Source organism: Peromyscus eremicus, chromosome 15, assembly GCF_949786415.1.
Source record: "Peromyscus eremicus chromosome 15, PerEre_H2_v1, whole genome shotgun sequence".
Classification (NCBI taxonomy): domain Eukaryota; kingdom Metazoa; phylum Chordata; class Mammalia; order Rodentia; family Cricetidae; genus Peromyscus; species Peromyscus eremicus.
The window spans coordinates 89,017,620-89,031,296 of NC_081431.1; positions in this window are offsets into that span (position 1 = coordinate 89,017,620).

A 13,677-nucleotide genomic window follows, 5' to 3' on the forward strand; every position below is an offset into this window, starting at 1 on the left:
AGTTACATCACCAAGTGAGTTATTATTCTCTTTTTCACTCTTTAATGTAGGTGCTCAGAGTTATGAATGTTCTTTGTAAATGTGCCTTTAAAGTGTATAATGGCTATGTTTTATTGTGTTTTCATTTTCATCTAATAACTGAGCATTTTGTATTTTTTCTTGATTTATTCTGTGACCTCTTCATCATTCAAACAGGTGGGGTTTTTTTTATCTGTTTGAATTTTCATAAATGTTAGAGAGTAGTTTGCTATTGATTATATTTTTATTTTTATCTTTATTAAAATAATCAATAATAAAATAAATATTTTTGCTGAAATAATGAGTTAATAAATTAACTTTTCATCTATTCTTAATAAAGATAGATTATTTTTAATTCCCATGAAATACCTTGATTATAGTTTACCTGCTCTCTTCTCATCCCAGGTATTCTTCCTGTCCTCTCATCCAGATCTACCCCCTTTCTGTCTCTTATTGGAAAACAAACATTTTCTTAATCCATTCTTTGCTTGAGGGGCATTTAGGTTGTTTCTAGCTTCTGGCTATTAAGAATAATACTGCTATGAGTGTAGTTGAGCATGTGTCCATGTGTTATGACTGAGCATTCCTTGAAAATATGCCCAAGAGTGGTATAGCTGGGTCTTGAGGGAGGTTGATTTCCAATTTTCTGACAAACCATCATACTGATTTCCAAAGTGGCTGTAAAAGTTTGCACTCCCACCAACAGTGGTGGAGTGTTCTCCTTGCTCTACATCCTCTCCAACATAAGCTGTTTTCAGTGTTTTGAACTTAGCCATTCTGACAGGTGTAAGATGATATCTCAGAGTTGTTTTGATTTGCATTTCCCTGATGACTAAGGATGTTGGGCAATTCCTTAAATGTTTTTCAGCCATTTGAGAATCTTCTGTTGAGAATTCTCTGTTTAGCTCTGCAGCCCATTTTTCAATTGGATTATTTGGTATTTTGATGTCCAGTTTTTTGAATGTTTTATATATTTTGGGGATCAGCCCTCTGTCATATGTGGAGTTGGTGAAGATCTTTTCCCATTCTGTAGGCTACTGTTTTGTCTTCTTTACTGTGTTCTTTTCCTTGCAGAAGCTTCTCAGTTCAGGAGGTCCCATTTATTATTGCTCACATTGTGTTACTGGTGTTACTTTAGGAAATAGTCTCTTGTGCCAATGCATTCAAGACTATTTAATACTTTCTCTTCTATCAGGTTCAGTGTAACTGGTTTTATATTGAGGTCTTTGATCCACTTGGATTGAGTTTTGTACATGGCAATAGATATGGATCTATCTGCAATCTTTTACATGTTGACATCCAGTTATGCTAGCACCATTTGTTGAAGATGCTTTTTTTTTTTTTTTTTTTTTTTTTGCATTGTATAGTTTTGGCCTGTTTGTCAAATTCAGGTGTTTATAAGTGTGTGGGTTAAAGTCCAGGTCTTCAGTTTGATTCCATTGTTCCGCATATTGGTTTTTATGCCAATTCCAAACTGTTTTCATTATTATAGTTATATAGTAGAGCTTGAAGTCAGGGATGGTGATACCTCCAGAGTTGGCTTTATGTACAGGATTGTTTTAGCTATCCTGGGGTTTTTGTTTTTCCATGTGAAGTTGAGTACTGTTCTTTCCAGGTCTGTGAAGAATTGTCTTGGGATTTTGATGGGGATTGCATTAAATCTGTAGATTGCTTTTTAAAAATGTGGTACATATACACAATGCAGTGAAAAACAATGAAATCATGAAATTTGCAGGCAAATGGATAGAACTAGAAAATAGCCTGAGTGAGGTAACCCAGACTCAGAAGGATAAACATGGTATGTACTCACTCAAAAGTGGATATTAGATATAAAGCAAAGGATAACAAGACTACAACCCATAGCTCCAGAGAAGCTAACTAACAAGGAGGACCCAAAGTGGTATACATGGATTGCCCTGGGAGGAGGAAGTAGATGTGATATCTATGAGTAAACTGTGGATGAGGGGTGGGCAATGAAGGTTAGGAGATGGTAGATGAGAGCACAAGAGGATAGGACTGTGGAGCTGGAAGAGGGATGGAGTGAGAGAGCAATGAAAGACATACCATGATAGAAGAAGATATCATGGGGACGGGACAGGGAAAAACTGGGTGCTAGGGATGTTCTCAATAATCTCCAAGGTTGACCCCAGCTGAGACTACTAGCAATGGTGGAGAGGGTGCCTGAACTGTTAGGTGCCAGTAATCAGATTTGTGACTACCCTAATTGTCGTCATAGAGCCTTTCTTCAGTAACTGATGGTAGCAGATGCAGAGATCCACAGATAAACACCAAGCTAAGCTCCAGGAGTTCAGTCGAAAAGAGAGAAAAGAGATTCTATGAGCAAGGGCATTAAGATCATGATGGGACCTACAGAGACAACCAAACCAAAGTAGTGGGAACTCATGAAATTTAGATCAACAAATGTGGAGCCTGCATGGGCCTAGAGTAGGCCCTCTGCATAAAGAGACATTTGTGTAGCTCGATCTATGTAAGGGGCTCCCTGGCAGTAGTATGAAAATCCATCCTTGGTGCATGAGCAGGTTTTTTGGTGCCCACTACCTATGATGGGACACCTTAAACAGCCTTGAGGCAGAGGGAGGGGCTTGGACCTGCCTCTTGCTATGGGATGGCCTGTATGTCAAATTGCTCTGATTGGTCAATAAATAAAACACTGATTGGCCAGTGGTCACGCAAGAAGTAGGCGGGACAAGGAGAAAGAAGAATTCTGGGAAGTGGAAGGCTGAGTAAGGGAGACACTGCTAGCCGCCACCATGACAAGCCGCATGTGAAGATGCCAGTAAGCCATGAGCCATGTGGCAAGGTATAGATTTATAGAGATGGAATAACTTAAGATATAAGAACAGTTAGCAAGAAGCCTGCCACGGCCATACAGTTTATAAGTAATATAAGACTCTGTGTTTACTTGGTTGGGTCTGAGCAACTGTGGGACTGGCGGGTGACAGATATTTGTCCTGACTGTGGGCCAGGCAGGAAAACTCGAGTTACAGCCTTTACTTAATATACCAGGCTTTTCTGACTCCCCATGGGAGGCTTTACTTTCTTGTAGGAGGGAATGGGGTGGCTTGTGTGGGAAGGCTGGAGGGGCAGGAGGAGGGGAGAGGGGCATCTTTGATTGGTATGTAAAATGAATAAAACATTTTCTTAATAAAAAAGAAAAACAAACAGACTTCTAAGAGAAAATAGTAAAATTAAATAAATTATAAAATAAGGGAAAAACTAACATATTGATTTCTGTGGGCCTCTCTAGCACTTTGCTTCTTCCTATTCTCATGTGGTCTTCATTTATCATGGTCTTTTATTCCTTGTTCTCCCTCTCTGTTCTTGATCCAGCTGGGATCTCCCACTCCCCCAAGCTCTCTTTCTCTCGACCCTTGCTCTTCATTACCCCCACTCATGTCCATGTTGTTCATGTAGATCTCCTCCATTTCTCTGTCATTGGGTGGTCCCTGTGTCTTTCTTGGGGTCCTGTTTTCTAGGTAGCCTCCCGGGAGTTGTGAGTAGCAGTCTAGTCATCTTTGTTTTACATCTAGTATCCTCCTATGAGTGAATACATACCATGTTTGTCTTTCTAAGTCTGTTTTTTTCTAGATCCATCCATTTGCCTGCAAACCTCATGATGTCATTGTTTTTCTCTGCTGAGTAATATTCCATTGTGTAAATGTATCACATTTTATTTATCCATTCTTCAGTTGAAGGGCATCTAGGTTGTTTCCAGGTTCTGGCTATTACAAACAATGCTGATATGAGCATAGCTCAGCAAGTGCTCTTGTGGTATGATTGAGCATTGCTTGGGTATATGCCCAAGAGTGGTATAGCTGGGTCTTGGAGGAGATTGATTCCCTATTTTCTAAGAAAGTGCCATGTTGATTTCCAAAGTGATTGTATAAGCTTGAACTCCTACCAACAGTGGAGGAGAGTTCCCCTAGCTCCACATCCTCTCTAGCATAAGGTGTCTTCAGTGTTTTTGATCTTAGCCATTCTGACAGGTGTAAGGTGGTGTGTCAGAGTTGTTTTGATTTGCATTTCCCTGATAATTAAGGATGTTGAGCAATTCCTTAAATGTCTTTCAGCCATTTGAGTTTCCTCTGTTGAGAATTCTCTGTTTAGTTCTATAGCCCATTTCTTAATTGGACTGTTGGGCATTTTGATGTCTAATTTCTTGATTTCTTTACATATTCTGGATATCAGTCCTCTGTCAGATGTGGGGTTGGTGAAGATTTTTCCCATTTTGTAGGCTGTCATATTGCCTTGTTCAGAAATACACAAAGATACCCCCACAGTAGACTACTGTCAATAGTTGAGAGACAGCCCGAACTAACCTACTCTGGTAATAGGATGGCCAAACACCCTAATTGTCATGCTAGAAACTCCATCCAATGACTGAGGGAACCAGATGCAAAGATCCACGGCCAGGCCCCAGGTGGAGCTCCAGGAGTCTAATTGGCGAGAAAGAGGAGGGTTTGTATGAGTAAGAATTGTTGAGACCAAGGTTGGATAAAGCACAGGGACAAATAGCCAAATGAATGGAAACACACGAACTATGAATCAATAGCTGAGGAGCCCCCAACTGGATCAGGTCCTCTGAATAATAGCCAAATGAATGGAAACACACGAACTATGAATCAATAGCTGAGGAGCCCCCAACTGGATCAGGTCCTCTGAATAAGTGAGACAGTTGATTAGCTTGATCTGTTTGGGAGGCCCCCAGGCAGTGGGACTGGGACCTGTCCTCAGTGCATGAGTTGGCTGTTTGGAACCTGGGGCTTATACAGGGACACTTGGCGCAGCCTGGGAGGAGGGGACTGGACCTGCCTGGACTGAATCTACCAGTTTGAACTCAATCCTCAGGGGAGTCTTTGCCCTGGAGGAGATGGGAATAGGGGGTAGGCTGGGGGGAAGAGGGGGTGCGAGGGGGGAGAACAAGGGAATCCGTGGCTGATATATAAAATTAAATTAAATTATAAAAGAAAAAAAAGAAAAAAGAAAACACCCCAAAAGAAGGAACAGAGCCTAAGAGAAGGCAAAGGCTTCAGTGATCCCCTCTTTCACACACTCAGGAATCCCACAAAAACCAGTAAAATGGAAGACACATGTACACAAAGTACCTGATGCAGACCTGTGCATGTTCTGTGCATTCTGCCTCAGTCTATATGAGTTTTGATCATGCTAATTTAGATGGCCTTGTTTTCCTGATGTCTTCCATTCTCATAGGCTCTTACATTCTTTCTAAAACTTCTTCTATGGAGTTCCCTGAGCCCTTCAGCAAGGAATTTAATGGAAACATCCTGTTTAGAGATAAGTATTCCAAAATCTCTCACTCTATGCATATCGTCTGTCTGAGTATCTCTATATTTATTCTTGTCTATTACAGGAGAAATCTTATCTAACAATGGTTGAGATAGACACTGATCTGTGTGTATAACAGAATGTCCTTCAGAGTCATTTTATTGCCATGTTTATTTCTTCTTCTTCTTCTTCTTCTTCTTCTTCTTCTTCTTCTTCTTCTTCTTCTTCTTCTTCTTCTTCCTCTTCTTGAAAGAGTAGTGTGGTGATATTTTATTTATGCTGAAAATTTCATTTGTGCTTTAATAAATAAACTTTGCCTAGAGATTAGAGGAAATAACAAGACATATTAAGTAAACAAAGAAGTTAGGCAGTGGTAGCACACACCCTTAATCCTATCACTTAGCAGGCAGGATCTCTGAGGGTTAAGGCCACACTAGGGAACAGAGCCAAGCCTGGTGACACATGCCTTTAATCCCAGTACCAATGATAGAGTTCTGGAGGTCTGTGACAGAACTGAAAAAGAAGAGAAAGCAATGTAACTAGACAGAGAGCAAATCAGGTGGCAGAGCAGCAAGGCAATAAAGGTGTGGGTATACATTAAGTAACTTGCATTTGGAAGCTGCAGAGTTGGTGAGGTAAGGTTGGCTGGTGGCTTTCCTTATTTCTCTGATCTCTCTAAGACTTCCACCCCTGTATTTGGCTCCATGTTTTTTTTTTTTTATTTATTAAGACCATTTAGAAATTCATCCACACAGTAGTATTTGTTTTTGTCCTAGTATCAAGTTCTTGGTCACTGAGCCAAAAATGGGTATGAGTTCCATCTCATGGGGTGGACCTTAAGTAAAATCAGATATTGGTTGGGTATCTTTCACAAGATTGATGCCACCATTGCCCTAGCATATCTTTGGGAAGGACATCATTTTAGATCAAAGTGTTTGTGACTGACTTAGTGTTTATGTTTCTCTTTTGGTAGAACACAGAGGGCCTTTCTGTATCAAGGACTGACAGAATACAGGGTTAAAGTCACTTCATAGGCATCATCTCAACTTCTCCATGTTCAATGAGTTGAGTAGTTGTTGTCTTCAGCAACGAGACTGTGCTATCACTTTGTGGAGAGCATACTGTACTCTTGGAAACAGGCTGGATTGTTGAGGATTCCTATATGACCTTTTAGCCAATAGTTTAATTTGATGCAACCCAATCCCAATACTACAAGCTTCATTTTCTGACAGAGATAGCCAGAATAGGTTCTTTCTTCCTGATTATTTGGCAATTTCATTTAGATTGTCTCTATTCATTTTAAGAGTTATAACATTGTCACTAGTTAAGATCTATTAAGATATTTAAACTTTCTGAACTTATTAGCATTTGTTTTGTGTCCCAGTAGGTTTCCTATTTAAAAGAAGATTTTCATGGATGGTGAATAAAATGTGCCTTCTGTGGTGTTTGGGTGGAACATAATCTGGGTATCTGTTTGGTCTATTTAAAGTATAATGTCATTTAATTCTGGTTTATTTTCTTTGCCAAATAAATTGGCTGTTGGAGAAGTAGGTAAAAATCACCCACTATCATTGAGTTCAGTTAGTTGGTGTCCTTAAGAGCAATAGTACTCTTTTTATAGCATTGGTGTGCACATATATTTAGGATTGCAATGTTTTCTTAGTTAACTATTCCCTAGATTACAAAGAAATGCCCTTTCTCTCTGCTGAATTCTTTCAACTCACGTTTATTTTTTCAAACATTAGGATAGCAACATCTCCTTACTTCCCAGATTTATTTGCTTAGAATGATTTTTGTCTGCTGTTTCACATTAACTTTAAACTAATCCTTGAAGTTCCAATGTTTATTTTGGGGAACAAAAAGTTGGATTTTTGTTCATAAACAATCCAATTAATTGGTGCATTTTGATTTGTGACTTGATGCCATTATTATTTACAATTATTATTGAAAGATATATGCTAATTGCTGATATAGCTTTGTTTATTTGTTGTTTGAGGTTTTCCCTTTGCTTTTTTCTTTCTTTTTTTTTTTTTTTTTGGTTTTTTAAGACAGGTTTATCTGTGTAGTTTTGGTGCCTGTCCTGGATCTCACTCTATAGACCAGGCTAGTGTTGAACTCAGAGATTCTCCTGCCTCTGCTTCCCAAGTGCTGGAATTAAAGGCATGTTCCACCACCACCTGGCATTGTTTGAGTACTTAATCCTGTTTTATTCTTCAGTAATTAAAGTTATTCTTAGGGGCATTCCTTTACATTGACTTGTGATTTTCTTTTGCAGCATTTAGTACCCTCTTTTTGTTATGTTTTAAGTATAAATGCTGTAGGGGGAGTTTCTTCTCTGGTCCTGTCTATTTGGAGTTTTGGGGTTTCTTATATCTGTCTGAGTATGTATTTTCTTAATTTGAGAAAGTTTTCTTCAGTATTATTGTATAACATTTGGCCTATGCTATTGATCTGGAATTCTTTTCCTATGCCTATAATTTTAATATCTATAATTTGAATTTCCATAGTGTCTAGTATAGTAGGCACTCACCAGTCTAGGCACCTGTACAGGTTGTTCAACCAAAGCTATATCTGAGATTTTGGGGGTGATTTGTACAGGGGAATTTTAGTGATTTATCAGGCCTAGGCAGTATAAAAGATGTCATGTAGGTAGACCTGTTGTTTGCTGTATAGATATACTAGAGTTCAGAAGACTCATCAGACTAGAAAAGCAGAAAGGACATGAGACCTAAAAATCTTATTGTATTTGTACAAATAACAGATTTTATTTTAAGCTTACTATATTTCAGGTATATTTCTTCATCTTATACCTGTGCTGGTAAGAAAGTAAACAAAATTCATTTCTGTCATACACTTTATAGCTACATCTGTTAATTAAAATTTAACCTTATAGTATAAAATATGTTCAGATTTTGTACTTGATATATGTGTTCAAATAGAAGATATCATTCATTGTTGTCTCAACATTATATAAATATCTCATAGGTCAAGCTATTTATTATGTTTTATATATAAATTGTATTTGTAGAACATATTTTATATTTAAAAGAAAGAAGCTGAAATTTTGCAAAATAATCACTTGCCTAAAATATTCTTACTATCATTTTATCAACTCAATATATTATCTGTATATTTTATTAGTTTCTTAAAACTATAGTAGCTTGAATATTGAGTTAGTTGAAATTTTAGCATACTTAAATGAAAAATGTATCTAGTATTGTCTTATATTTTTTTTTTGCCTTTGGCTTCCTGTTTTGTGTATTTTATATTGGGGTTTGCATCTTTTAAAAAAAATTAAAAGTAATACTCAAAAAATTTCTTTGATGACTTATTTATTTTACCTTAGAACAGTTATGTTTATTGTGTTTAAAAATAAATATGAACTTTTATTCAGCAGGCCATATTTTAAGTTTAAGTTTGTCTTTTTTTCTTATTTTGCAAGTTATTCTGTATTCTCCTGTTCTTCCTTGTAGTTTGGGCTTTATTTTAAAAAAAGGTTTTTTTAAATTATGTGTATCTGTATAGGGATATGTGCAGTTGACTAGAGGTATCTGAAGAAGTTGGTGATTCTGGGTGATATAAGAAATTTGACTGAGAAAATAATGGAGAACAAGCTGCTAATATACATTTCACACTGCTTTTTCATCAGCTACTGCAACCAGCATCCTGCACTGAGATTGTACAGTATTTTTCCTGGATGATGAAGTAAAAGATGTAAGATGAAATACACTACTTTCTCCACAACTTGGTCTAGGTAGCTTATCACTGCAATAGAAACCCTACATAAAGACACTATGTAAGATATATGTTCTATTTGCCAATATTTTATTGAGTATTTTTGCACCAATGTTCATGAGGGAGATTGGTCTGTAGTTCTCTTTCTTTGTTTGGCTTGGGAATCAGGGTAATTGTAGCCTCATAGAAGGAGTATGGTAACATTCCTTCTGTTTCTATTGTGTGGAACAATTTAAAGAGTATTGATATTATCTCTTCTTTGAAGGTCTGGTAGAATTCTGTGTTGAAACCATCTGGTCCTAGGCTTCTTTTGGTTGGGAGACTTTTAATGACTGTTTCTATTTCCTTAGAGGTTATTGGTCTACTTAAATAGTTTATCTGTTCATGATTTAACTTAGGTATGTGGTACCTATCCAGAAAATTATCCATTCCTTTTTGATTTTCCAGTTTTGTGGAGTACAGATTTTTGAAGTATGAACTGATGATTCTCTGGATTTCCAAATTGTCTGTTGTTATGTCTCCCTTTTCATTTCTGATTTTGCTAATTTGGATGCTCTCTCTTTCTCTGCCTTTTGGTTAGTTTGGATAAGGGCTTGTCTATCTTGTTGATTTTCTCGAGGAAACAACTCTTTGTTTAATTGATTCTTTGTACTGTTCTCCTTGTTTCTATTTAATTGATTTCAGCCCTCAATTTGATTGTTTTCTCTCATCTATTCTTCCTGGGTGTCTTTGCTTCTTCTTGTTCTAGAGCTTTCAGGTGTGCTATTAAGTCACTAATGTAAGATGTCTCCAACTTCTTTATGTGGGCATTTAGTGCTATGAATTTTCTTCTTAGCATTGCTTTCATAACATATTGGCAAGCAGACTCCAAGAACACATCAAAACAATTATCCATCATGATCAAGTAGGCTTCATCCCAGAGAAGCAAGGGTGGTTCAACATATGAAAGTCTGTCAATGTAATATTCCATATAAACAAACTGAAAGAAAAAAAACTACATGGTTATCTCACGAGATGCTGAAAAGGCCTTTGACAAAATCTAACACTCCTTCATGATAAAGGTCTTGGAGAGATCAGGAATACAGGGAACATACCTAAACATAATAAAGGCAATTTACAGCAAGCCAACAGCCAACATCAAATTAAATGGAGAGAAACTCAAAGCGATTCCACTAAAATCAGGAACAAGATAAGACTGTCTGCTCTCCCCATACTTATTCAATATTGTACTTGAAGTTCTAGCCAGAGCAATAAGACAACATAAGGAGATTAATGGGATACAAATTGGAAAGGAAGAAGTCAAGCTTTCCCTATGTGCAGATGACATGATAGTATACATAAGTGACCACAAAAATTCAACCAAGGAACTCATACAGCATATAAACACCTTCAGTAATGTAGGAGGATACAAGATTAACTCAAAAAAACCAGTGGCCCTCCTATATACAAATGATAAATATACTGAGAAAGAAATCAGAGAAACATCACCCTTTACAATAGCTACAAATTATATAAAATACCTTGAGGTAAATCTAACTAAATGCTGGGTGCTGGCGGCACACACCTTTAATCCCAGCACTTGGGAGGCAGAGGAAGGCAGATCTCTTTGAGTTCGAGGCCAAGCTGGTCTCCAAAGTGAGTTGCAGGAAAGGCACAAAGCTACGCAGAGAAACCCTGTCTTGAAAAACCAAAAAAATCTAAGTAAGTGAAGAAATTGTATGACAAAAACTTTAAGTCCCTGAAGAAAGAAATTGAAGAAGATGTCAGAAAATGGAAAGATCTCCCATGCCCATGGATAGGTAGAATTAACATAGTAAAAATTGCAATCTTATCAAAAGCAATCTATAGATTCAATGCAATCTCCATCAAAATCCCAACACAATTCTTCACAGACCTGGAAAGAACAATACTCAACTTCATATGTAAAAACAAACAAACAAACAAAAAACCTAGGATAGCCAAAAGAATCCTGTACAATAAAACTACCTCTGGAGGCATCATGATCCCTGACTTCAAGCTCTACTATAGAGCTACAGTAATATAAACAGCTTGGTACTGGCATAAAAACTGACAGGTGGACCAATGGAATCAAATTGAAGACCCTGACATTAATCCGCACACCTATGAACATATAATTTTTGACAAAGAAGCCAAAACTGTACAATGGGAAAAAGAAAGCATCTACAACAAATGGTGCTGGCATAATGGGATGTCAACATGTAGAAGACTGAAAACAGATCCATATCTGTCACGGTGCACAAAACTTAAGTCCAAGAGGATCAAAGACCTTAACATAAATCCAGTTACTCTAAACCTGATAGAAGACATAGTAGGAAGTAGTCTTGAATGCATTGGCACCAGAGGTCCCTTCCTAAATATGACACCAGTAGCACAGACACTAAGAGAAACAATTAATACATGGGACCTCTTGAAACTGAGAAGCTTTTATAGAGCAAAGGATGTGGTCAGTAAGATAAAACGACAGCCTACAGAATAGGAAAAGATCTTCACCAACCCCACATCTGACAGAGGACTGATATCCAGAATATGTAAAGAAATCAAGAAATTAGACATCCAAATACCCAACAGTCCAATTAAAAATGGGCTATAGAGCTAAACAGAGAATTCTCAACAGAAGAATCTCAAATGGCTGAAAAACATTTATGGAATTGTTCAACATCCTTAGTCATCATGGAAATGCAAATTAAAATGACTCTGAGATACCATCTTACACCTGTCAGAATGGCTAAGATCAAAAACACTGAAGCTTATGTTGGAGAGGATGTAGAGCAAGGGGAACACTCCTACACTGTTGGTGGGAATGCAAACTTGTACAGCCAGTTGGAAATCAATATGGTGCTTTCTTAGAAAATTGGGAATCAATCTCCCTCAAGACCCAGCTATACCACTCTTGGGCATATACCCAAGCAATGCTCAATCATACCACAAGACACATGCTCAACTGTGTTCATAGCAGCATTACTTGTAATAGCCAGAATGTGGAAACAACCTAGCTGCCCTTCAACTGCAGAATGGATAAAGAAAATGTGGTACATATACACAATGGAGTACTATTCAGCACAGAAAAACAATGAAATCATGAGGTTTCCAGGCAAATGGATGGATCTAGAAAAAATCATCCTGAGTGAGGTAACCCAGACTCAGAAAGACAAAAAAGGTATGTACTCACTCTTAAGTGGATACCAGATGTAAAGCAAAGGATAACCAAACTGCAACTCACAACTCTAGGGAGGCTACCTAGTAAAGAGGACCCTAAGAAAGACACAGGGATCACCCAGTGACAGAGAAATGGATGAGATCTACATGAGCAAACTGGGGTTGGGGGGGTAATGGAGCACAAGGTCAGGGGGAAAGAGAGCTTAGAGGAGTGGGAGGTCCCAGCTGGATCAGGAACAGAGTGGGAGAACAAGGAAAGAGGTACCATGATAAATGAAGACCCCATGAGAACAGGAAGAAGCAGAGTGCTAGAGAAGGCCCCAGAAATCCACAATGATACCTCCACTATAGACTACTGGCAATGGTTGAGAGAGTGCCTGAGCTGACATACTCTGGTGATTGGATGGCCAAACACTCTGTCATGATAGAACTCTCATCCAGTGACTGGTAGAAGCAGATGCAGAGATCCACAGCTAAACCCCAGGTGGAGGTCCAGGAGTCCAAATGGTGAGAGAGAGAGGAGGGATTATATGACCAAGAGATACCAAGACCATTATTGGAAGAAGCACAGGGACAAATAGCCAAACTAGCAGAAACACATGAACTGTGAACCAATAACTGAGGAGCCGCCATGGAACTGGACCAGGCCCTCTGGATATGTGAGACAGTTGATGAGCTTGAACTGTTTAGGAGGCCCCCAGGCAGTGGGACTGGACCTGTCCTTGGTGCATGAGCTGGCTTTTTGGAACTCAGGGCCTATGCTGAGACACTTTGCTCAGCCTTGGTGCAGGGAGGAGGGGACTGGACCTGCCTCAGCTCAATCTACCAGGCTGGACTGAATCCCCAGGGGAGACCTTGCCTCAGAGGAGGTGGGAATGGGGGGAGGACTAAGGGGGGCAGACTGCGGGATGGGAGGAGGGAGGACAGGGGAATCTTGGCTGACATGTAAAATTAAATTAGTTATAAAATAAAAATATTTATTTAAAAAAGATATATGTTCTATTTCTATTAAATTAACATTGAAGTAAATCTGATTAAAATCATTAAAAATTGTAAATAAGTCTGGCTGTTGCTAGAATGTTCTATATGAAAAGAAAATAGTTACAATCCTTTGAGACAATACTTTCTTCTATCATTATTTTTGATATCTATTTGTATTATAGTTTTCCATAAGGATCACAGAAGCCTAAATTAAAGATAATTTTAAACAAAAGTGATCCATCTGTACCATTTTGTGTTTTTAATAACATAAGACATTGTAATTCTTTTTCATTGTATTCAAATTTCTAAAATCAGGAACAAGACAAAATTTTCCATTCTCTCTCTATCTATTTAATATATTCTCTTACATTTTGACTAGAACAATAAGAAAACTGAAGTTCAAATCAAGAGGATACAAATTGCATAGGAAAATGTCAAAGTATCATTATTTGTGATTAT